This window comes from Rhineura floridana, unplaced genomic scaffold (assembly GCF_030035675.1).
Source record: "Rhineura floridana isolate rRhiFlo1 unplaced genomic scaffold, rRhiFlo1.hap2 scaffold_26, whole genome shotgun sequence".
NCBI classification, from domain to species: Eukaryota; Metazoa; Chordata; class Lepidosauria; order Squamata; family Rhineuridae; genus Rhineura; species Rhineura floridana.
Window position 1 is genome coordinate 81949 of NW_026902507.1, and position 25373 is coordinate 107321.

At 43.3% G+C, this 25373-nt stretch overlaps 1 long non-coding RNA gene across 1 annotated transcript; it reads left to right on the forward strand.

Annotated features, from left to right (window-relative positions):
• The first annotated feature begins 1671 nt into the window (after nt 1-1671).
• LOC133375358 (uncharacterized) lies at nt 1672-24827 on the forward strand. Its single transcript, XR_009760170.1, has 2 exons — nt 1672-1777; nt 23962-24827. It is a non-coding gene; the product is annotated as an uncharacterized LOC133375358 (long non-coding RNA).
• The last annotated feature ends 546 nt before the right edge of the window (nt 24828-25373 follow it).

Consider the following 25373-nt stretch of genomic DNA (forward strand, 5'->3'; position numbering starts at 1 on the left):
TAATATTGGAAGGGGAGGGAGAGATCAAACAGCTCAATTGTGCTAAATATTGAAAAGCCTTTTCTAAGATACGATTAGATGTATTGCCTTCAGAAGTTATGGATGGTCGACTACTTAAAATACCTTATAAAGAACGTGTATGTCTTTGCGGCGAAGATGCAGTGGAGAACAATGTACACATATTTCTCCACTGCCCTCTCTACAAGATTTTAAGACAAGAAATTATTACTCCTTTGTTAGCGATCATTCCTTATAAATCTGAATCTGATCAGATGGAATATCTCCTTGGGGATACGTCCTCTAAAATAACGAACCAAGTAGCAAAATTTAGTGTAGCCGTACAAAACTTACGATCTGATATCATAAAAACCTTTCTCACTGAAAACAAAAAATCATAATCTGATATATTGGTTGATATTTAGTGTTAAATATGGTGATTCCTTAATAAATAATAGAGCTCCACATAATAGGTTATAGTTAATCCTTGGATGTTATGTTATGTTATTTAATGATTAATAAACAAATTAATAAATGGTTATTAATACAGTTACTTAAGGTTTAACTTTGATTTTATAGAAACCAATTAACAAATCAAAGTCTTTTAATGTTTTATACCTTTTTATTCATTAATGTTCAAATTTAAAACTGTGTATTAACTAAAATGCCATATAGCATATTGCTACATGTATGTTTTATTTTACTATGTTTTAAGCTGACCTATTGGTCGAATAAAGAATGAATGAATGAATGAATGAACCATCAACTAAAAAACCAAAAAACCTATATCAGATTAAAACTCAAGGTACCACTGTAGATGTCATTCTAATGGCATCTGCTAAACATTTTGCAGGCACTTCTGACACCTCTCCTCTTGGTCTGCAACACAAAAAGACACATACAAGTTAGTTGAAGGCCCTGGGAAAGATGACAACAATGGAGTAATCAGCTCACTTCTCAAAACTTTCTAGGAAGAGCAGAATAGCATTGCATGGGCTCCTGTTTCAACACTACCATCTCCACATAGGCATACACAATTTTGCACTGGAATTCTTTTAAAATGCCCTTTTACTATGGCTGACGGTAGTATATTCAATCTTGCTCTAGGAAAAGCTCTTCTATATTTAAGAATTATTAGATTTTGTAAATAGGGTGCCAGTGAATTCAGATGACTGAGCAGAAAACTGTTACACTATGGGCAGAATTTTCTTATAGCAGCCAAATTGCTTTGTTGTTCAATGTCATAGAGGCGCAGTTTAATTAGAACTCTTGCTTTGTTAGCCCCTTAGATTGCTGTGGTGATAAACCATACGAGGAGTGCCTTAAGGAGACGCCAAGTATATCTGCACTCTGCAGAAACATGGACCAGGAAAGGGCTGAGTTGGCAAACGCCACACCCTCCACGTGAAACTTTGCGGTCATCCAGCAGTTGTTATGGCTCTGAAGCAGCAAGGACAACATGAATGATGCTCAAAAGTAATTGACGAGAACGCCGCCCAAAATGAAATAGAACACAAAAGGTACTTATCTCTTAGATCAAAATCAAAGGGAATGTTCTTGGAGCCCAATCTATGGGACTCCCAGCGGCCTGGGCTGTGGTTCCAGAGACGCTAATTAGTATGATCTAAGCTGGATGCGTGCAAAGTTTGCACTTTCGGAGGGTGGATCAAGCTGTCGAAGGTCTGAAAGAAAACATATAAAAGTCACTGCCACAGAAGGTCTTCTTAACAGTGTCATTCACCAACTCTTGTCTCCGGAATATCTGCTCTTCCTACTCTAGGTAAGTGTATGTATATATACACATTCCCACCGTGGGAATCTCTTTTGTAGAGAGATGCCTATTATTCTGCTGATTCTTAGAGGACAGGAAGGTCATCTGCAAATGAAATTGAAAATATTTGAAAGATTCACAGGTCAAGGATTCAATGGTTTTGATGTTGTAGTTGCCAGGATACATGAAGGAATAACAAACAAGGTGCTGGTGTTGGTGTGCAAAGCCCTACACAGCTTGGGACCAGGTGACTTGAGACCATTTAGATGAACTGGAATTCTCCCCATTCGCTGACAAAAATCATGGACGAATGCAAACTGATGGTCCGCATGCAAAATACAGAGTTTCTGTTAACATAGGGCGAGTATAACATTGTATGTGCAGTGGTGGTGGTGTGGTTGCTCTTTCAGAAACCTAAGGCAGGACCTTAGACCATGATCTGCATGTAAGGTGGTGGTGGAATTCAGAGGAGTGATGTTCTAGGGTATGGATGCTCAGCCAGCTCACGAAGATGTTCAAACTTGAGCTGAGGCAATAATTCTGAGAAGCCGTTTTCTGGAAACATTCTGAGATTTTTCATATAGAGGGATTGAAAATGCTGTCAGTTTTGGTCCTCTGAGTTTCTCATTTTTCCAACCTTACATTTAGTTCTCAACATTTTTGCAGCAATTTTCTATTTCTTAAAAAAAAAAGTCCTCATGGAAATTCTCCTGTATATTAGTGCAAATTTCTCCTAATGAGCACATTTTAATTTATTTATTTATTTATTTATTTATTATTTGGTTGATATTCCGCCCTTCCTCCCAGCAGGAACTCATATGTAATTTTGACTCATATATTTATTTATTTGCGCACTTTCCCCTAACAGAACCATTTTCAGAGGACCAAAACTTAACACTTATCTGAGCAAAGGAACACTAACACTGGAAAACATGCCAAACGACTGAGCGTCAGAAATGAAAATGTTGTAAACATCCCTTCCCCTCAAAAAAAGTGGGGCATGAGGGCAAAAGGTGGTAGGAGAGTGCGGGGGAGGGCTAAGGCACTGTCTTGTTTTAATAATGTGAAACTCTAGCACACTATACATTCAAAAATGTTGACTTTGATTGAGAATTTCAGTCAGAGCTTGGAAGATTACTTCTAAAAAGTAATAAATTACAGTTACAATTACTTGGCCCCAAAAAGTAGTAATTGCCGTTACAATTACAATTGCTCTGAAAGTAACTGATTACTTTACTTTTTCTCAAAAGTAATCACTACAATTACATTTCAGTTACTTTTTTAAAAAAACTCCTACAAGGTGCTGGCCTTGGCTGCTGCACATCTAAGAAGCCTAAAACAATATTAAAAATAAACACACACACAGGGGGTAGTAGAATTAAAAAAATTATCCATAAGATTAACATAATGGCATAACAGAATCTCACATCCCCCCAAGCAATGGAGATACCCCAACTCTTGAAATCAAATTTTACACTTGAAATGCTTTTATAATATGTTTCTGTTATGTCTCAAAAGAACAAGATGCTCAAAGAGCATGTCAGACAAGGAATGTCTTTTTACAGTCATTACGTTGCCACCAGTACTGAACAGGCGTACTACTGCGGCGCTTGAAGGCATGCCTGTGTTGTGCTGCAAAAAACACCGCAGCACACGTGGAAAGCCATGGAGTGATGACACTTCCCTGCTGGGAGACCTCAGGTACCTCACCAGTTCCTCCTCAGCAGTGTGCACTGCTGACTTCTTGCAGAAAGTTAAAGAAATCATCTTCTAAGTCATCTCCTTCCTGGTCTTTATCTGAAGACTGATCACTGTCCTCATTAAGTACACCCATCTTTATTTCAGCTTTCAGCAAGGCTTCCATTGTGTATCTAAGAAAGAGAGAGGATATGTTAACACATATATGTTAGGAAACCATCATCTGCTCTTCATTTCCTGATGCTTGTCATGTCCCCTGGTTCAGGGTCCAGCCTGAGCCTGTGGATGATGACATGGAAGGTAGGAAGGTGACCAAGTCACCACACTCATGGGGCAGCACAGCAGACCCTTAAGGATTACCTGCAGCAACCCAAGGTTGTGATGAGGAGCCCCAGGAAGAAAAGGACCAGCCCCTGCCTGCCACCTTAAGCCCTCTGATGCCTCCCTTGAGACAACATTTCCCTTGGAGTAATCCACCCAAAGGGCTTCCCTAATGTTTTTACTTGTTGGTATGGGTGGTGGCCTGACACGATTCCAGCCAATCTAGTTTGAAGCGAGGGTGTAGGCAGGCTGCCAGAAGAAGCCTCTTGTCCTCCCAGATAGCTGCAAACCGCTTTCTTAGGGCTTCGCGCACACCTCTCAGCAGCTGAAAACAGTATGTGTACCTCTCAGGTTTGTTTTCCAGTCCTTCTAACTTGTGGTCCAGATTGCAGAGCGTTGGTAGCAAATACCCCATGAACATGCCGTTCTCCCGTTGCAGGATATCTAGGGACTGGGCTAGTGGCTCCATAATCTCTGTGTATTCCTGTACCACTTCAATCTCAGCAGCTGTGATCCTGGACAAGGAGCAGCGGTCCATTATGGCATGCATTTTTAGTGGCACAGTTGACAGGAGCTCATGTAGTTGCTTCAACACATCAAAGGTGGAATTCCACCTGGTCTTATTCGGTACCTTCAGATACACACCACATTGCGCATGGATATACTCAGCAATCTGGGCTGACTGGTTCTGCTTGGACCACAACTTGCTGCACTTTCCCATCAAGGAACGAAACTGTTTCTTGAAAGGACCAAGAAGACTACTTTTGGAGGAGTCAGAAAGCATGGCCTCTATGTCTTGTGTTGCCACAAGGTTGAGGGTGTGGCTAGCACATCTCTGGTGTGGTGGTAAAACAAAATCCTCTCCTGAGTCTGCAGCTTCTTCCTCTGCCTCAGGTCCTGTGTCCAGGATCTCACAGATAGGCACAAACTCCACCTCAGCCTCCTCCTCCTCCTGGTTATCACCATCATCGTCACTGGTGCCTGCAGCTTCCACTGGTTCTTTGGCCATGAAAACTCTGAACGCTTTCACAAAGTTGGAGCCATTGTCTGTAGTAGTGCACATAACTTTGTTGTGGATCCTGTACTGCACATGTACATCATGCAGTGCTTTTGAAAGGACATCGTATGTATGGCGCCCCTTCAGACGCTTACAAGCCAAGGCCCCGACCTCACGTTTCAGGGTAGTTGGGTTGATCCAGTGGGCTGTTACCCCAAAGTAACTCTTCTTGCCATTGGTCCAACAATCTGCAGTGGTTGCTATATATGCCACAGCACCCATTCGGTTTGCAAGAGTTTCTCTCATGTGGCATGCTCTCTTCTCAATTCTGTCTCTCAGAGTCTTGGCACATATGATGGTGAGATCTTTGGGGAGTCCAATGCAAACCAGATTAATGAGTGATGGTTTGTCCACAGTCTGAAGTGGTAATGTCTCCTCTACAATGAAATCAATGATTCTCCTGTCGAGATTGCTCTGGGTGACAGGCTCCCTGCCAGATCCCCACCTCTCAAGGGTTGTCTGCTGCTGCTTCAGCATTTGGGGAGGAGGGGTGTCATGCATTGGTTCAGGAAGGCCACGTCTCCTTGCCTTTATTGCTTCTTCAATTGCTCTCAGCTTCTCAGGGTGTGCCCTCTGAGGAAGAAGAACAAAGCATGAATCCAAGAAAAAATGGAAGAGGAACTTCACAATTTAAACATAAATAGACAATGGACACTCTTTGAGGACCAGCATGACAAAGGCTTACCTCAAAATGTTTCTTCACATTGGATGAGGAGGAAACAGCTGATCTCAGATTTTTGATCCTTGGAAGGCAGTAATTGCATCGTACCACAACATTTTCCCCACTCTGGCTCACAAATGTACAAGCTTTCTCAAAGCCAAACCATGGTACTTGCTGTTCTGCAGATGTGGCTGTGGGCAACTGGCACTGCTTCATGCCCTCCTCCTCCTCATGCACAGGGCCTCCTTTCTGAACCTCACTTTCTAGTTTTGCCTCCTCAGGATCAACAAGCTGTGACTCAAGTAGCCGCACTAACTGACTGCTGCTCTCAGCAGCAAAACCTGCAACAGGCGTCTCTGTAATAAACAAGAGATAATGCTCCTATATGGGTGAACTTCAGCTGTGATGTGCCCCCATCTCTTCCTCATGCTGCAAGATCCCCCAGTCAGAGTGGAAGTAAGCAGGTTGATAGCACAATTAAAAGAGATCCTATTTGCATCAGTTTTGCTCACTGAATAACCCTGCCTGGACCAGTCTAACCTACTATCTCACAGGGTTGTTGTGAGAACAAAATGAGACTAGGGTTCAAATCCCCACATAGCCATGAAGCTCACTGGGTGACCTTGGGCCAGTCACTGCCTCTCAGCCTCATGAAAACCCTATTCATAGGGTCACCATAAGTTGGAATCAACTTGAAGGTGGTACATATATTTTTTATTTTGAATATGATGATTATGATAATAAATATGCAGCATTTCAAATTAATTCTGTATGAGAAGCATTCCATGCCAAGCTTGGAAAACCAAGGATGAGGTATAAAATGTAGACAAAAATACTTTTGACAAAATGCCGTTTATCTTTTATATCTATATCTATAATTAGCAAATACAGCTGAATGATGTATGTAAAGTATTTTTTCTTTCCCTTTTCTTTTTTATTAATATTTTAGTACTACTGCTAAAGTTCTGATGAAAGAATAAAGCATTCATTAGCCAAATTCAAATGACAATGGGGTTTACAGGAGTTGTCTCTCTCTGGGACTGGGAATCTCTCTCTTTCTCACAGAACATGAGTTTGAGAGCTGGGGGACTGAGAGGAGGAGCTGCAAGGACCCTACTTCTCACCTCATCTCTGCCAAGAACAAAAAAATCAGCCTTAAGCCATTTCTTATACGCCTAATGATGTTTTATTATTATTATTATTATTATTATTATTATTATTATTATTACTGAGACAGTTTTTGTCCCACATACAATTCAGTCTTGTGATTAAACAGGACAAAAATACAAATAAAATGAAAGATGGAGTTCAAATAAATATACAATAAAAAGCTAGCCGGCATTTTAAAAGGCAGGAGTGCTCTGTCTGGATAAATACAGCACACATGTATGCATGGGAACAAGGGGGAGAGTTCAAAAAGGGGGGAAGGAAGCGTAGAGCTTGGAAAAGTTACTTTTTTGAACTACAGCTCCCATCAGCCTAATCCAGTGGCCACGTTGCCCAGGGCTGATGGGAGTTGTAGTTCAAAAAAGTAACTTTTCCAAGCTCTAGGCCGAAGTTCCTACTCTGCTCTGAGTAGGCAGAAGGTGCTGCGGGGGGGGGCACACACACACACACACACACAAATCATTGTCACTCACCTCCACAGCTCTTCGTCATTCTGCTGCTGCCTTCTCCTCCATTGTCCTTGCCCTGGCTTTTTCCTCCGGCGTCCATTTTGTCCTCTCAGCCTATTCACCTCTTCCCTCGTGCATCCTAACACAGATCACGAGGGAAGAGAGAGTCTGCGCAGAGGTCCAATCAGTGCGAGGCACATGTCTTGTGTTCACCAATCACAGCCAGGAGCTGACTTCCCCTTGTTCCCGCCCCCAAGTAACGTGCAACCTAACGTGGAAACGTTAGAGTTGCAGCTGAAAAGTAGGGAAATTACTAGTCGTTCCGTTACTTGCCAAATGTAATGGAATTACCCACTCGTTACTTAAAATTGTAACGAATTATAAGTAACTCGTTAAATATAACGAGTTACTTCCAAGCTCTGATTTCAGTTTATATTTTATATTCTTTGTAAAGCATTTAGAGGGATTTCCCTCCTTCATATCATTCAGTACTACTAAATGTCTAGGAGTACACCTCCATCTCTGCACAAGATTTGTGGGAGGTCTCCATTGGATGGGGAAGACTTAAATCCAGTAGCACTTGGTGGGACAGAGTGACGTGCCATTGCTCACTTGGCTTCCTACATGGAGCCACTGCTGCTAACTGAGAGATTCAGACGTGGTGGAAGTTCAGTGATGGCACAGTGCCACTCTCCCTCTCGGTTAAGGATAGCAACAGCCTCCTGGCAACGTCCTGATATCGACATCCACAGTTGGCATTTTAAGGTCTTTCTAGATGAACATTTACTTTTCATGAAACTATATATCTAAAGTGCTTCAGAGTGTCATTCAGCATCTTGAAATGGTACACCAACAATGGCATAACTTCAAGGGAAAGAATGTCACTTTTTCCAATTAAAATACTATAATTTAGGTTGTTAATTACAGCAGACAGGTTGATGCTGTATCCTGTCCCAATCTTGTCATGGGCTGGATTTACAATGTGCTCTTAAAATTATAATGATCCGGATGTTTTCTCAGAGCAGTGCTAACGCAATATATGGAAGTCGGGAAACAGTATAAATGCTCTCACCATTTCAGCTATTTCCACCAGTGTCTTTTGGCTTGCTGCAGTTTTTGGGGCTCATCTTTTCCTGCTGTTGGTAAGTTGTCTTTACATAAATGCTTTGTGAGAAGAGGGTGGGAAGGTACTCTGTGCCTCTGGAGCATATTTGCTTGGGATTTTGGTATTTGAAACTGAATTTGGGAAGAGGCAAATGAGAAAACTAGGGTATTTTGAGATTCGACTCACATATTAGGTGTGACCCACCGAGAAAACGGAAGAACATGCTGATCACTGGAACAGTGTGATGCACTTGATTCAACCTGGGTGTGCGACCTGATCCAGTGGCATCAAGTCCATTATTAGCAATGGGCATCCCTACTTAGATCAAGCTCCATTCAACTCAATGAGGTTTGCTTCTGAGTAGGCATAGGTAGGATTTCACTGCCAGTCTAGGAATATCTGCAAGGGATATGCAAGCTTCCCTCATGCAGGCACAAGGCGGTCCAGATTGCATCTTCCAAACAACAAGCAAAGGTAAAAGAGTGTTGTATTAGGAGGTTGTTTCTGCTCTACAAAAAAAAAGGAGTTGCTGGAAGTGGGGCAAGAGCAAATCCTGTTTGGGTTCTTTTGTTTGTATTCCAGAAGGAAGAGAGAGTTAGGGTCCTCCAGGTGGCTAGACTTGCCTACCAACAGTCTGGGGGATCTCAACAGTACACCCGGGACCACCTCCGTCAGCTCAGCTAGGGAGACTGTTGGGCAGCGGGGTGGGCGGTACACCAACAGAATCCCTAGTCTGTCCCGCTAACCCAACACAAGAGTATAACATTTGATGTGCAGTGATGGTGCTGTGATTGCTCTTTCAGAAACCAAGGCAGGATCTTATACTATGATCAGCATATATGTGATGATAGAATTCAGAGGAATGGTGTTCCAGGGTATGGAGTGCTCAGCTAGCTAAGATGTTCAAACTTGAGCTGAGGGGGGGAAAAACCTGAGAAAGTATTTTCTGGAAACATTCTGAGATTTGTCATATATAGGGATTGAAGATTCTGTCAATGATGGTCCTCTGAGTTTCTCATTTTTCTAATCTTACATTTAGTTCACAACAGTTCTGCAGCAATTTTCCATTTTTTTAAGAAAAAATCCTCATGGAAAGACGTCTTGGTCTTTTGCATTCGATGACTCAGGGATATTCCAGGACCTGCAGGTGACGTTCTGTTTAACATAAGAACATAAGAAGAGCCTGCTGGATCAGGCCAGTGGCCCATCTAGTCCAGCACCCTGTTCTCACAGTGGCCAACCAGGTGCCTGGGGAAAGCCCGCAAGCAGGAGCTGAGTGCAAGAACATTCTCCCCTCCTGAGGCTTCCGGCAACTGGTTTTCAGAAGCATGCTGCCTCTGACTAGGGTGGCAGAGCACAGCCATCATGGCTAGTAGCCATTGATAGCCCTGTCCTCCATGAATTTGTCTAATCTTCTTTTAAAGCCATCCAAGCTGGTGGCCATTACTGCATCTTGTGGGAGCAAATTCCATAGTTTAACTATGCGCTGAGTAAAGAAGTACTTCCTTTTGTCTGTCCTGAATCTTCCAACATTCAGCTTCTTTGAATGTCCACGAGTTCTAGTATTATGAGAGAGGGAGAAGAACTTTTCTCTATCCACTTTCTCAATGCCATGCATAATTTTATACACTTCTATCATGTCTCCTCTGACCCGCCTTTTCTCTAAACTAAAAAGCCCCAAATGCTGCAACCTTTCCTCGTAAGGGAGTCGCTCCATCCCCTTGATCATTCTGGTTGCCCTCTTCTGAACCTTTTCCAACTCTATAATATCCTTTTTGAGATGAGGCGACCAGAACTGTACACAGTATTCCAAATGCGGCCGCACCATAGATTTATACAACGGCATTATGATATCGGCTGTTTTATTTTCAATACCTTTCCTAATTATCGCTAGCATGGAATTTGCCTTTTTCACAGCTGCCGCACACTGGGTCGACATTTTCATCGTGCTGTCCACTACAACCCCGAGGTCTCTCTCCTGGTCGGTCACCGCCAGTTCAGATCCCATGAGCGTATATGTGAAATTCAGATTTTTTGCTCCAATATGCATAATTTTACACTTGTTTATATTGAATTGCATTTGCCATTTTTCTGCCCATTCACTCAGTTTGGAGAGATCTTTTTGGAGCTCTTCGCAATCCCTTTTTGTTTTAACAACCCTGAACAATTTAGTGTCGTCAGCAAACTTGGCCACTTCACTGCTCACTCCTAATTCTAGGTCATTAATGAACAAGTTGAAAAGTACAGGTCCCAATACCGATCCTTGAGGGACTCCACTTTCTACAGCCCTCCATTGGGAGAATTGTCCGTTGATTCCTACTCTCTGCTTTCTGCTTCTTAACCAATTCCTTATCCACAAGAGGACCTCTCCTCTTATTCCATGACTGCTAAGCTTCCTCAGAAGCCTTTGGTGAGGTACCTTGTCAAATGCTTTTTGAAAGTCTAAGTACACTATGTCCACTGGATCACCTCTATCTGTATGCTTGTTGACACTCTCAAAGAATTCTAATAGGTTACTGAGACAGGACTTTCCCTTGCAGAAGCCATGCTGGCTCTGCTTCAGCAAGGCTTGTTCTTCTATGTGCTTAGTTAATCTAGCTTTAATTATACTTTCTACCAGTTTTCCAGGGACAGAAGTTAAGCTAACTGGCCTGTAATTTCCGGGATCCCCTCTGGATCCCTTTTTGAAGATTGGCGTTACATTTGCCACTTTCCAGTCCTCAGGCACGGAGGAGGACCCAAGGGACAAGTTACATATTTGAGTTAGCAGATCAGCAATTTCACCTTTGAGTTCTTTGAGAACTCTCGGGTGGATGCCATCTGGGCCCGGTGATTTGTCAGTTTTTATATTGTCCATTAAGCCTAGAACTTCCTCTCTCGTTACCACTATTTGTCTCAGTTCCTCAGAATCCCTTCCTGCAAATGTTAGTTCAGGTTCAGGGATCTGCCCTATATCTTCCACTGTGAAGACAGATGCAAAGAATTCATTTAGCTTCTCTGCAATCTCCTTATCGTTCTTTAGTACACCTTTGACTCCCTTATCATCCAAGGGTCCAATTGTCTCCCTAGATGGTCTCCTGCTTTGAATGTATTTATAGAATTTTTTGTTGTTGGTTTTTATGTTCTTAGCAATGTGCTCCTCAAAATCTTTTTTAGCATCCCTTATTGTCTTCTTGCATTTCTTTTGCCAGAGTTTATGTTCTTTTTTATTTTCTTCATTCGGACAAGACTTCCATTTTCTGAAGGAAGACTTTTTGCCTCTAAGAGCTTCCTTGACTTTGCTCGTTAACCATGCTGGCATCTCCTTGGCCCTGGCGGTACCTTTTCTGATCTGTGGTGTGCACTCCAGTTGAGCTTCTAATATAGTGTTTTTAAACAACTTCCAAGCATTTTCGAGTGATGTGACCCTCTGGACTTTGTTTTTCAGCTTTCTTTTGACCAATCCCCTCATTTTTGTGAAGTTTCCTCTTTTGAAGTCAAATGTGACCGTGTTGGATTTTCTTGGCAATTGGCCAGTTACATGTATGTTTAATTTAATAGCACTGTGGTCACTGCTCCCAATCGGTTCAACAACACTTACATCTCGCACCAGGTCCCGGTCCCACTGAGGATTAAGTCCAGGGTTGCCGTCCCTCTGGTCGGTTCCATGACCAACTGATCTAGGGAATAGTCATTTAGAATATCTAGAAACTTTGCTTCTTTGTCATGACTGGAACACATATGCAGCCAGTCTATGTCCGGGTAGTTGAAGTCACCCATTACTACCACATTTCCTAGTTTGGATGCTTCCTCAATTTCATATCTCATCTCAAGGTCTCCCTGAGCATTTTGATCAGGGGGACGATAGATCGTTCCCAGTATTAAGTCCCTCCTGGGGCACGGTATCACCACCCACAACGATTCTGTGGAGGAGTCTGCCTCTTTTGGGGTTTCGAGCTTGCTGGATTCAATGCCTTCTTTCACGTATAGAGCGACTCCGCCACCAATACGTCCTTCCCTGTCCTTCCGATATAGTTTATATCCAGGGATAACCGTATCCCACTGGTTTTCTCCATTCCACCAGGTCTCGGTTATGCTCACTATATCAATGCTCTTCTCTAAGACCAAGCACTCCAGTTCTCCCATCTTGGTTCGGAGGCTCCTAGCATTAGCGTACAGGCACTTGTAAGCAGTGTCTCTCTTCAAGTGTCTTTGGCACTTGTGGTTAGGCCTGTGGTAATTTTGCTCTTCTGAATTTATATCCTGTGCCCCTGCTCTCACAATGCCTACTTCTAGGCCTACCCCTTTTAAAATTTCATCATTTCTTTGGTCTTTATCCCAGGGGGGAGGTTTATTCCAAACCGGACCTTTCTCAGCTCCTGTCGGGTTTCCCCCCTCAGTTAGTTTAAAAGCTGCTCTGCTACCTTTTAATTTTAAGTGCCAGCAGTTTGGTTCCATTCTGGTTCAAGTGGAGCCCGTCCCTTTTGTACAGGCCCGGCTTGTCCCAAAATGTTCCCCAGTGCCTAACAAATCCGAACCCTTCCACCCGACACCATCGTCTCATCCACGCATTGAGACTGCGAAGCTGGGCCTGTCTGGCTGGTCCTGTGCGTGGAACTGGTAGCATTTCAGAGAAAGCCACCTTGGAGGTCCTGGCTTTCAGCATCCTACCTAGCAACCTAAATTTTGCTTCCAGGACCTCACGGCTGCATTTCCCCATGTCGTTGGTGCCAACGTGCACCACGACCACTGACTCCTTCCCAGCACTGTGTACCAAACTATCTAAACGACGGGCGATATCCGCAACCTTCGCACCAGGCAGGCAAAACACCTTGCGGTCTACACGCCCATCACACACCCCACTGTCTATGTTCCTAATGGTCAAATCACCCACTACAAGGATCCCTCCACCCCCTGGAGATATATCCTCGGCACAAGAGGATAGCTGCTCATCCCCCAAGGAATGGGTCCCTTCTAAGGGATCGTTTCCCTCTTCCTCAGCTGGATGCTCTCCTTCCCCGAGACCATCGTTGTCCATGATAGCAGGAGAGCTATCATCGTTGGAGTGGGACACAGCTATAACGTCCCTGAAGGCCTCCTCCACACACCTCTCTGCCTCTCTCAGCTTTTCCAGGTCCGCCACCTTGGCCTCAAGGAAATGAAGTCGTTCCCGGAGAGCCAGGAGCTCATTGCACCGAGAGCACACCCACGACTTCTGTCCAACAGGCAGATAGTCGTACATGCTGCAGGCGGTGCAAAACACTGGAAAGCCCCCACACCCCTGTTGGCTTCTTACCTGCATAGTTTTGTTTAAGGTTTATTACGTCAATGGGTTGGAGACTGCGGTTTAGTTGAGGTCAGGGAACAGACGGGCACAGTGGGGGGCCCTGGTCTCCTCGCCCTGCTGCCGAACTCGCTCTGCTGCTTAACTCGCCTTGACGCTTTGTCAGCTGGGGCCTTGATGCTTTAGCAAGGACTGAGCTGACTCTCTCCCTGTATGTGTCGGTGGAGTTTCCTTTTCCCCCTTCTCTCCGACTGGAATTTAGCCTTGTTTACAGTGTCTCCTGAAGCTTTCCTGCTAGGGTGGTGTTGAAAACTAGCTTTCTATAGGCTTCCTTCTCCTAGGATCTGTCTCCTAAGATATAGGTTCTTTCAGGATTTGGCTCCTAGCTCAGGGTGACCTTGGGCTGCCCTTATTACTTATTGCTCTGAGCTGTTTTACTTCAATTAAATAATGGAATAAATGGGAGCTACTTACCCTCTTTTCGCTCTGCTGCTTAACTCGCCTTGATGCTTTGTCAGCTGGGGCCTTGATGCTTCATCAGCTGGGGCTCCCTCTAGCTCGTGGAGCAGGCTCCCTCGCTAGGGTGCTCTGACTTTATATGTGTGGCTGGTTCCTCCCAGCTACTGCTGCCAGCCAATGATGTGTTACTTGAGGCTGATGGCTCAACTATCAGCTGGGGCTTACCTCTTTAGGATTATCTCAGACTTCCTTCCTTTGAAGGCAGGAAGGCAGGCTTCCTTCCTGAGCAAGGGGCAGGGCTGTTTAAGCTTTTGGTTGCTTTTAATCTAAGCAAGGGGCTGCACCTTCCAGGCAAGTCTTTTTTGTTTGTTGTTTTCCCACCTAGAACAGCCTGACCTTTATTTAACCTAGGGAAACAGAGCTTGTGGTTGTGTTTCAGGAAGGCTGAAGCTGCCCTTTTTAGCAAGGACTGAGCTGACTCTCTCCCTGTATGTGTCGGTGGAGTTTCCTTTTCCCCCTTCTCTCCGACTGGAATTTAGCCTTGTTTACAGTGTCCCCTGAAGCTTTCCTGCTAGGGTGGTGTTGAAAACTAGCTTTCTATAGGTTTCCTTCTCCTAGGATCTGTCTCCTAAGATATAGGTTCTTTTAGGATTTGGCTCCTAGCTCAGGGTGACCTTGGGCTTGATGTAACATGTTCTGCTTGTCCTATTGCTTTTGAAGGTAGCTGTCTCCCTGAGGGACATACAGGTGATACAGCGTTTGCAGTGACAAGGAAGAAACCCAGGATTGCTGAGAGGTGGCTTCGTATATATAGATGTGTGTCGTTCCCACTGAACTCTGTGGGAATCACTTTTGAAGAGACATGCATATTATTCTGCTGACTCTTAGAGGACAGGAAGGTCATGTGCAAATGAAATTGAAAATATTTCAAACCCAGTTCAAAGATTCATGGGTCAAGGGTTCAATGGTTTTGATGCTGTAGTTGCCAGGATACATGAAGAAATTAAAAGCAAGGTGCTGGTTTCAGTGTACGGAGCCCTACACAACTTGGGACAAGGTTACTTGAAAGGTCATCTTACCCCTTACATATCCTGTTGATCACTGCGCTCTGCAGGTGAGGGCCTCCTGCAGACACCAAGTTATCCAAAGGTCCACTCTGCACAATATAGGAAGTGGACCTTGAGTGTAGTGGCACCGACGCTTTGGAATTCCCTCCCCTTAAATATTATACAGACTCCATCTCTGTTGTCTTTTCAGTGCCTACTGAAGATCTTCCTCTTTCAACAAGCCTTTTAAGTAGAGACCTTATCCCAGTCTGTGTCTGTGTTGGAAATGCTTTTAAAATTGTTTTTATAGATAGTTACTTCTTTTTTAAAATATATTTTAATATGATTTTATTATATATTGTTTTTGAGATGTTTTCAGTGTTTTTTGTGTGTGTTCTGTCTATTGTTTGCTTTCCTCGGCTCTCTCTGGAAGGCAGAGGTAGAAAATTTAACAATAATAATTTCTTGAGAAATAATGAACAGGTTTGATGAACCCTTTGGAATAGGATGGTGGTGACTTTCAAATATGCAGGTTATTGAAACTAGAGGATAATTTCAGCTGTTCTGCATTTGAGACCATTGAAGATGAACTGGAATTTTCCACATTTGGTGACAAGAACCATTGACAAATGCATACAGAATGTTTGTATGCAAAATACTGAGTTTGTGTTAATATTGGGTGAGTATAACTATTTATGTGCAGTGATGGTGCTGAGATTGCTCTTTCAGAAACTCAAGGCAGGATGTTATACTATGATCCCTTCATGGAATCCATCCATCTCTTGTTTGGCCTTCCTCTTTCTACTCCCTTCTGTTTTTCCCACCATTACTGTCTTTCCTAGTGAATCACGTCTTCTCATTATGTGTCCAAAGTATGATAACCTCAGTTGCATCATTTTAGCTTCTAGTGATAGCACAGGTTTAATTTGTTCTAACACCCAATTCTTTATCTTTTTTGCAGTCCATAATATGCACAAAGCTCTCCTCCAACACCACATTTCAAATGGGTTGAATTTTTTCTTATCTGCTTTTTTCACAGTCCAACTCTCACATCCATACATAAAAATTGGGAATGACATGGTCTAAATAATCCTGACTTGTTCAGTGATACATCTTTGCATATCAGGACCTTTTCTAGTTCTCTCATAGCTGCCCTCCCCAGTCCTAGCTTAATCCTGATTTCTGATAGAAATTTCTCATTACATAGGTAGTCCATATTTTTTCTGTACATCAGAATCCATGTTCTTAATAATATATTCCCGTGGTCATATATGAGACTATAAATCCTATGTTCCCATGGTCATTCTTGTGTCTCCTTTCAATTATTTCAAGCAACACCTTTCCAATATTGTTATATTGTGGTGTTTTTCTGAAAAAAACCCTCAAATAAATAATTTTAAGATGCTTCCCCTCCAAAAATAATTTCTGTACTTTCCCATTTATTTTTATAGAAAGTTGAATTGTGCATCGGTGTCCTATTCCAGATTTCACACCCTAATTCCCTTCTATTCTGGTGTGTCAATGCACAATTAAAAACAAATTTTCACATGGGAGTCTGATTAGATGTCAGCATTAACCTTCCTAACCAATTTCTTTAGCTGTTACAAATGAACTCACACCCAAGTAAGTTGATTCAGTCTCACACCAGCCCTTCTAAGATGTCCACCACTTGAATGTCACCAATTCTCTGAAGACTTTCTTCAGTAGCTAACACTCTCTCCTTTCATGCTGATTAGCTCCTACAGCGTTTGTTGATGTGGGAGAAGGCATGAACAAGGATCTCATTCTCAACCCAGCAGCAAAAAAGGGGCAGAGGGAGGGGTGTGGCTGTGACTATCATGCAGGGACCCGGCCGTTCCGAATTTGCCACTACACTACTGGATGAGTGGATTAACAAGCCATGACATGATTCTCACTTGTGGTTAGGGTTGCATCCCAGGGTCAAGGGTAGCTCATGTGAATGGTCTTCCACCATTATAAATTTTTGCAAAGATATGCAAGCAAGTCAGTCCTTGCCTGGAAACTGGAAGCATCATCACTTTTGCAGGCCTGAAGAATATTCAGAGCTCTATGAAGGGATGACAAGGGGACATTCTCTGCATTTTGGTAACATATCAGTGTTTTACTTCTGTTTGTATGATATTCTAAACTGTTTTTAGAGCTTCTGTTTGCCACTTTCTGACCAGAGTGGATTAAGCACGACAAATTTCAACTAGATCCATGGTTTTCATGGAAGGAATATTTATTCATGTATTTATTTATTTTTTTAAAAAAAGAGGAAAAGTTTCTAGCAGTTCCTCCAGGAGAGGGTGAAAAGTGCAGACATGGTCGTCTCTCAGAGATTCTGGAGACAAGAGTTGGTGAATAACAGTGTTAAGAAGATCTTCTGGGGCAGAGATTTTGATATGTTTTCTTTCAGACCTTCGGCAGCTTGATCCACCCTCCCAAAGAGCAAACTTTGCATGCATCCAGCTTAGTTCATACTAATTAGCATCTCTGCAATCACAGCCCAGGTCGCTGGGAGTCCCATAGATTGGGTTCCAAGAACATTCCCTTTCATTTTGATCTAAGAGATAAGTACCTTTTGTCTTCTATTTCATTTTGGGAGTCTCGGCGTTCTCGTCAATGACTTTTGAGCATCATTCATGTTGTCCTTGCTGCTTCAGAGCCATAACAACTGCTGGATGACTGCAAAGTTTCACGTGGAGGGTGTGGTGTTTGCCAACTCAGCCTTGTCCGGGTCCATGTCTCTGCAGAGTGCAGACATACTTGGCATCTCCTTAAGGCTTTGCTCTTATGGTTTAACACCGCAGCAATCTTAGGGGCTAACAAAGCAAGAGTTCTCATAAAAGAGCACCTCTATGACATTGAACAACAAAGCAATTTGGCTGCTATAAGAAATTTCTGCCCATAGTGTAACAGTTTTCCGCTTAGTCATCTGAATTCACTGGGACCGTATTTACAAAATTAATGAATGAATTAAATGTAAAAGAGCTTTTCCTAGAGCAAGATTGAACAGATTATCATCAGTCATATTAAAAGGGCGTTGTAGAAGAATTCCACTGTAAAATGGTGTATGCCCATGTAGAGTTGGTAGTGTTGGAACAGTAGCCCATGTAATGGTATTCTGTCCTTTCCTTAGAGATTTGAGAAGTGAGCTGATTACTCCACTGTTGTTATTGTTACTTTTGATAGCCTAACTCCATTTTGGTTCAAGTGGAACCCAGGAGGTTCAAGGTCGGGAACTATAACTCCCACCCCCACTCTCTCTCTCTCACACACACACACACAGAATGGTATGGGTGGTTATGTGTTCCAGAGGTGTTGTGCAAAGAACAACAAGGGAGCGTTAAGAAACAAAAATTAACTAAGAGCGACTGGATAAATGTTCTCCTTGGCAGAGTTCCCTCCAGCACAGTAGAATAGTCCTATTGTCCAAAGAAAGTAGCCTAAGTTTTTCAGGGTCAGCAAGAGACATACACACACACACACACACACACACCACAAACTCACCAGATGCTCAGACCCCTCCATGGCAGGAGGGGAAGAGAGAAAAAGTATTTTTAAGACGGAGGCTTGAATCTAGGAAAAGAAGCTGAGAAGGAGAGGAGAAGGGGGGGCAATGGTGGTCTGCGCTCCGACACGTATAGCCACACTCTAAAACAACACTCTCAAGGCAGGACTGCAGGGAGAGATCCGAGGAGAGAGTCAGGGTCTCGGTGCAAACCTTGAGAATAAGAGATTTTTTCATGGTTTTGGTTCAGAGGTCTTATACCTCTCTCCAGCTGCATTCATCTGCCCATTCCGGGTCTAGGATAGGTCTTCTCTCCCAGGGCGGGTTCTAAAGAGCGGCCAGGTTGGGCACTGGCCCGAGGGCCCTGGATCTACAGGAGCCCCTGAGCAGTCCTTGAGGGGCTCTCTGCTCCCCTTCCGTGATCCATGCTCCCCCATGCCCCCCCATGCCCCCCCTTACCTGTCAGCCGGCTTTTTAGCATTGCCCTTAATGAAGATGGTGGCCACAGCTTCCCTAAGGTACTGAAGCCGCTGCCGCCTTCTTAATCGATGGGAGAGATCTGTGCGCATAGCACGCATGTGTGCCATCAACAAAGATGGTGGTGGAGGCTTCATTCCCCGTAGGGAAACCAGGGCCGCCATCTTCATTAAGGGCAATGGTAAAGACTAGACAGGTAGGGGGCACAGGGTGTGTGTGCGTGCGCACACCCACCCACCCACCGGTGCTCACGACAAGCTGATGCACAAGGGCCCCCGCATGCCTGGAGCCGGCCCTGATCTCTCCTACCTGTCACTCTTTATAGTAATAGGGTTCTTTGATCTGTTTAGTTTAAAGTTATGAATGGGTTAGGATATTAATGATTAATGCTGCCACTCACAAAAGTAACTTTGTAATGCTATCCTTCTCTTTTTCTCAATAAAAGAAAGCTTTGCTTTACTCTGGTGTGGACCTGCATTTGGGGGTTATATATGCACCATTCAGTCACTTTTCAGGGCAACCTGCTTGTTTTTATCCCTAGCAAAAGATCCCCCTCCTCTCAAGGAGGTGTGTTTCATGGGCCATGTGGGTGGCACGTTCACACACTCAGGCTCCCAAGAGCACGTGCCGTAACATTATCCTTCCCAGGGCCTTCAACTAACTTTGATGTGGTTTTACTTGTGCAGACCAAGACCAGAAGGTGCCGGAAATATCTGCAAGATTTTTAGCAGATGCCGTTAGAACAAGATCTTCAATGGTACCTTGATTTTCAATCTGATCTAGGTTGTTTTGTTGTTGTTGTTGTTGATGATGATGGTTTTATTTGTCCATTTCTCTTACAATGATGGATTTTGGATATATCAATCTCACCTGTTGGTATTCACCAGTTCCCTCCGGTATTGGAAGGAAGGTGGGGACATACAGGAGATTATTGAAGAAGTCATGCTAGATGCATGATGGCACAGGGTTCCTGTAACTTGCCAATTAGCGTAAGGGGGAAAAGGGGGGAAATTGGAAGCCTTCTCTTCCTTAGTTTTTAGAGTCCTTGTGATCCAAAATGTTTCGAGCAGAGACAAAGGGAAGGGAAAGTGAACAGGACTAGGGACAGAGCTTGGAAAAGTTACTTTTTTGAACTACAACTCCCATCAGCCCCGGCCAGCAACTTTTCCAAGCTCTGACTAGGAATGGCTGAGAAACTCAACTCAATTCACCTTTAATGCTGAATTTATCAAATTCACATTTTCCAAAATGATATGAGAACTGAAACACGGCCATATTTCAAAATCCCCACTTCTCTGTGTTCTTTTCTATGCAGTCTAACCAACCAGTGTTTTACGAATACCAATTATGTGAAGGGAAACTGTCATCAAAATGAATACATGCAAGAAAATAACATGCAAATATGCATTGTGCGAAGGGAATCTCTTGCAAAATTGTGTACATTAGTGTCAACTGGAGAAATTCACAGGAAAATGTTTGGGAATTTTTGTTACTGTTGAAACCTGGAGAAGTGAATTTAAGACTGGAAAAATGAGAAATGGAGGGAAACATAACTGACAGATTTTTGCATCTCTCTGTACGACACAGTACTACTAAATTTCCAGGAGTACACCTCCATCTCTGCAAAGATTTGTGGGAGGTCTCCATTGGATGGGGAAGACTTAACTCCAGTAGCACTTGGTGGGACAGAGTGACGTGCCATTGCTCACTTGGCTTCCTACATGGAGCCACTGCTGCTAACTGAGAGATTCAGATGTGGTGGAAGTTCAGTGATGGCACAGTGCCACTCTCCCTCTCGGTTAAGGATAGCAACAGCCTCCTGGCAACGTCCTGATATCGACATCCTGAGTTGGCATTTTAAGGACTTCCTACAGGCACATTTATTTTTAATGAAACTATATAGCTAAAGTGTTTTGGAGTGTCATTCAGCATCTTGAAATGGTACACCAGCAATGGGATATAATCAAAGAAAAGAATGTCACATTTTCCTATTAAAATACTATCAATTAGGTTGTTAATTACAGCAGACAGGTTGATGCTGTATCCTGTCCCAATCTTGTCTTGGGCTGGATTTCCAGTGTGCTCTTAAGATTTTAATACCTTAATGATCCAAATGTTTTCTAAGAACAGTGCTGATGTAATATATGGAAGTCGGGAAATAGTATAAATGCTCTCACCATTTCAGTTATTTCCACCAGTGTCTTTTGGCGTCCCATGATTTTTGGGGCTCACCTTTTCCTGCTGTTGGTAAATTGTCTTTCATAAATCCTTTCTGAGAAAAGGATGTGAAGGCACTCTGTGCCTCTACATCATATTTGTTTGGAATATTAGATTGGGAAATTGAATTTGGGAAGAGGCAAATGAGAAAACTAGGGTATTTTGAGATTCGACTGACAGACTTGGTGTGGCTCACCGTAAAAATGGAAGAACATGATGATCACTGGAACAGTGTGATATGTTTCATTCTACCTGGGTGTGTGACCTGATCCAGTGGCATCAAATCCGTTGTTAGCAATGGGCATCCCTACCTAGAGCAAGCTCCATTCAGCTCAATGAGGTTTGCTTCTGAGTAGGCATAGGTAGGATTTCACTGTCAATCTAGGAATATCTGCAAGCGATATGGAAGCTTCCTTTATGTGGGCACAGAGCGCTCCAGTTTGCATCTTCCAAACAACAAGCAAAGGAAAATCTTTGATGGTAAAAGAGTGGTGTATTAGGAGGCTGTTTCTGCTCTACAAAATAAAGGAGTTGCTGGATGTGGGGCAAGAGCAACTCCTGTTTGGGTTCTTTTGTTTGTATTCTAGAAGGGAGAGAGAGTTAGGGTCCTGCAGCTGACTAGGTTTGCCTACCTTTACCTGTGCTCTTCTCTACCGAACTTCCTTCCATTCTAAACTGATATACTCAGGGAAGCTGACCTGCCCCTCCTTCCTTTGTCTTCTTCTTCTTCTTCTGTTCGAGGAGAGAGGAGACAACTTTGACTTTGCTCTCTCTCCTGAGCCATGAGGGCAATACCCAAGTCTGGGCATTGCACCTCCAATTTAGTTAGTTAGTTAGAACTAGGTATACTTTTCCTATCTACTATGCATTTCTATAACGTAGCTTTTTCAATGTGCTAAGTCATATCTCAGTGGTCGAAATGCAGGGTAAAAGCCTGCTATTTACATAAAAACACATACTGGCACACACGCAGCTCAGACCACTGAGGATCACTGCATATATATATTTATATATATATACATATTTCCATCACGGAGTCAACCAAAAATACAGGAGGCATTTTGAAAGGAACCCATCACGGAGAGGCAGCCCTAATCTCTCTGTAAAAGCAAGACATGCTTTGAGACCCCTGCCTTCCTGCCCTTTAGGGATTAGCATTTGCTGACACAATTTAGCCATTTGATATCTCCCTCACCTTCCAATATTAAGCAGGAGGCTTTTTACACTGCCTCAAGATGCAATCTGAAACCCATTCAACCATGCAGTAAGCCCCATTGAATTTAATGTAGGGAAACTTAGTCACCGTGTTCTTGCAGCTACAATGAACACCTGATGGGATTCACATTATTAGCCACAGGTGATGAACACACAGCCAATGGTTCTGCAAAAAGTCATTTCTGACTCGGATTCCAGAGAATGGGGGTTTCCAGAGCAGGCGCTGGAGGGGAGGGAACTGGCCAAAGGGTAGGTGGAGGGAAGCAAGAAAATCAGAGGAAGAGAAGTGAGTTTGCAGGCATGCCCTAGATGAATGGAAAGAGGAGCAGTAGAAATCACCATTGGAGCATGTGTGTTGTGAGGCAGGTATGTGCTGCACCCCCTCCCCTTGCCATAGGACATGAAAATGAAAATGTAAGCATATGATTGTTGCAGGAACAGTGTGATGGATTTGTTTTATCCTTAGTTTATGACCTAATCCAGGGGCAAGAAATTCATGATGACAGGTGGGCATCAGTTCTGTGCACTGCATGCTCTGCAAGAGGAATGGGGTGATTCAAGTGAGGCTTTCACATGTCCGAGTTGGACTGAACCTTTAACAGCGCATCTCCAGCTGGACTCAGATGCCCCCACATTTAAAATGGGAGGTACTGTGTTTCTACCCCCCCCACCCACTTTCCCTTACACAGGTCAGTTGGGGGAGCGATCTCTGCCAGCATGACGAGGATGTCTTCTCACAAGTCCATGCTGGAGAGCAGACTCCACCCGTCAACATTGGAGGTGTGTGAAAGGTGACGTCTTTTGGTGACCTTTGCCAACCGCAACCTTCACCACCCCTACTTACTCCCTTTGAATACTGTTGTACAGACTTGAAAAGTATTACATTTTCCATCCAGGAGAACCCCTGTGGGTCTCAATCTGAAATGTCACCAGTTTCCACTCCTGTGATACTTCACACCACACCCTTGCACAGGAAGGAAAAGAGAGGCTCCAACGCTTTACCAATATACCTCCTTGCTCTCCACCACACCGCACCCCCATCCAGTGAATGCCAAAGAGCTCCCTCCTCCAGTGCAATCTTGCCTTGCCCTTGCTGCTGTCTGTTCAGCATAACATAGGAAGCAGACATTTAGTGTGGTGGCACCGACCCTTTGGGATTCCCTTCCCTTAAATATTAGACAGACGCAGTCTCTGTTATATTTTCGGCACCTACTGAAGACCTTCCACTTTCAACAAGCCTTTTACATAGATGCCTTCCTAGTCTGAGTCTGTCTTGGAATTGCTTTTCAAAATATTTTTAAAGCTGGGTATCTTCTTAAAATAAGATTGGATTTGATTAGTTTTTAAAGCTGTTTCAATGTGTTTTTTAAGATGTTTTGTTTTCATATGTTTTAGGGTGCTTTTCGTGTTTTTGTTACTGCCCTGGTCTCCTTCTCGGAGGAAGATCAGGTTATAAATTGAATAATAATGATGAAAATCAAACAAGTATTAAAGTGCACGTCAACATTCACAAGCTTAAATGATTCCACTCCCTTTTCCCCCAGATTTTTTCTCGACTGGAAAGTCATCTATCAACATCAGAGTGATGGAAGTGATCCCATCAGGGAGAATATATGTGCCCTTAAAATTTACAATTCATGAGGATTATCGCTATCCCACTGGACCATACCTGAATCCTCTCCTGTCTGGTCGAGTCCCCATAACAATTTTGGAAGTTGGCACATCCCCATTTCTCCTGAGCAACAAACCGGAGCAGAGATATGGAGGGTCCTCAGGTTTTAGCTTTCCTCAACTTTGGTCTGAAATTCATTTGCCACCACTGATGCAACCATGCTCATTTCTTTACAATCCCGGAACAAGATCACCCCTTCATTGAATGGGAACATGATCATCACAGGAATGGAACAGAACGGTACCCGAATTGCACAAAATAGATTCACAGGTGATGATTGTATGGGTTTTGGTGCCAGAAATGTTGAGCCTCTCCATCCAGATAAACAAGAGCAGACTGGATCATCACATCTGTCACTCATACCTACACCTGCCTGCTCAAAGCACCTCTCAGGTTTCCCTCCAACTCTCTTAGATATGGAGTTTTTTGCTTCCTTTCTTTCAAGCCAACCTGAAGGCATTCTGACCAAAATTCAAGGGATCCCAAATTCACTGCTCATTCTTTGATGTATCTCTGAATATTCCTCAGGTCTGCAAGATTTATGATGCTTCCATTTTCCTGAGAAGCTGTCATTCTCTGTGTACTTATGCCTTGTCTCATTTTACTCCTCATTCATCTGTCATTTCACTCTTCTGCACAAAATGTATTGTTCACCTTTCTGAAGCTGCTCAACATGGAAAGGCTTCCCTGCACTCCTCTTTCCCCTACAATAAACCTCATCTATCTGCATCAAAACGATCTGTTGTGGTCCTCTTATGTTTTACTCCTTTGGGGCAATCAGGTTTAGATTCCGGTTGGGTGAGGATTGCTCAAGATAGAAGTGATTTTAGGAAAGATAGAGCTATCAACACTAAAAGGGTAAAGTCTCAGTGATTGGTCCCTGTTTTTGAGTAAGGTCTCAAAGTTCAATTATAGCACCCTTTTCAAAAGGATTAAACATCTGGGTTGAACTCTCCTTCCTCAGATATTACGACCAGAGCTGAGCTTAGTCCAACTATTTCCCCTCAATGTCAAGGTACCTCTCAGGATTGTTGCTGAAATTGGATTGAGGCATCACCATTTCTAGCAAGAGATTCCCTCTAGCATTCTCTAAGCTGATCCTCAATGGATGAATGTGCTTTGACATTGTGTTCCATTATTGCTTGCTTGCTTGCTTGCATTCATATACAGTCCCATAGCTAAGGCTCTCTGGGCAGTTTACAGCAATTAAAAACAATAAGAACAAATACACAACTTTTAAAACACACACAAAACATTAAAAACACTTTCAGTTTCATCTGGAAC